General features: G+C 36.8%; 1 long non-coding RNA gene across 1 annotated transcript; it reads right to left on the reverse strand.

Annotated features, from left to right (window-relative positions):
• Nucleotides 1-305: 305 nt before the first annotated feature.
• On the reverse strand, nucleotides 306-835 carry LOC120962615 (uncharacterized). The gene is made up of 2 exons (XR_005753343.1): nucleotides 732-835; nucleotides 306-570 (listed from the first exon to the last, which is right to left on the reverse strand). It is a non-coding gene; the product is annotated as an uncharacterized lncRNA (long non-coding RNA).
• Between the last annotated feature and the right edge of the window lie 400 nt (nucleotides 836-1,235).

The following is a 1,235-nucleotide window of genomic DNA, read 5'->3' on the forward strand; positions in this document are numbered from 1 at the left end:
TTAAGGGCGTCTACATTTCAGAATCCCTGTTTTTAGGTGTTTGTATACATTAGTTTTTATGTAGAGCATACGAGATTATTCTGCCATGTCACAACATTTAGTAAAAAATTGACCTAATAATTCACACTTTACTATCTTTATAATTATACATCAAGTACTGTGTCGTTTGCAGATTTTAGTCTTAAGATTATATACTATGCAAACAAAGTTATTCACTTTATGTATTATCATGTGCATAGGACTAAGAGCACTGGCAGCAACGCGTGGGGAATCATCTAGTTTTCTCAATTGCTCATCTCCAGTAATTTTTAAAAACGAATCTTACTACTTTTTGCATCACACATCACGCCTTAGTTTCAACATGTTTCTATTCAGCAAGACATGGATCGTCATGCGGTAGTTTCTAACATGTTTTGCAGAAACATATGAATACAACGCCTGGTGAATAGACTAGGGTACACTTCCCATCAATAAATCCCTCCTTATGGCAGGCCTCAACACATGGATCATCTTTGCACTTAAAAGTGCTATAGCTCTGGCTGGCCTCCTTGCAAGTCTTGGCATCAAAGCCTACGAAAAAAATAACACAATATGACCTATGAAAAATAATAATCCTATAGTGTTCTACAAAGATACAAGATAATATATGAGGCACGGAGTATGAATTTCACATATGACTAGCAAATGTATAGATGATGCATTGAGGAAGTTCCTTGTTCTTTAAAACTTACCAGGAGCCAAGAGGAGTAGCATGAGAAATACCAAGCATAGCAGGCTTGGAACCTTGAGGACTCCCATGTCTCAACGATTATCAAGACACGAAGAAATGTAAGTGACCACAAAACTGATGCACATCCAAATAGTTTACGCCATCTGTTATATATATAGCCATGGATGATGTGGCCTAATGGAAAATTAATGGCAAAGATATTAATGGGTGATCATATTTGGCAAATATGATTGTGTGATCCTCTGTCCTGATTCATAAGGCACAATTATCATTAGTTACCCACAATTATCTTTAGTTACGGTTTCCTTTTACTTTGTATTCTCACGGGTGTAAAATGGTTTCCTATTCTGAGCCAATGCATGCAGATAAATAAGCGGCTATTTTCTAAAGAAAATTAATCCCGTAATTCACATAGGCAGTTATTAAGCACATAATTAGGCGCAATCTCTCTGAGTTCCTCAATAACTACCCCTATTCTAGCGCGATGGAGAGCCAAATCTGACGC

This window comes from Aegilops tauschii, chromosome 4 (assembly GCF_002575655.3).
Source record: "Aegilops tauschii subsp. strangulata cultivar AL8/78 chromosome 4, Aet v6.0, whole genome shotgun sequence".
Taxonomy (NCBI): domain Eukaryota; kingdom Viridiplantae; phylum Streptophyta; class Magnoliopsida; order Poales; family Poaceae; genus Aegilops; species Aegilops tauschii.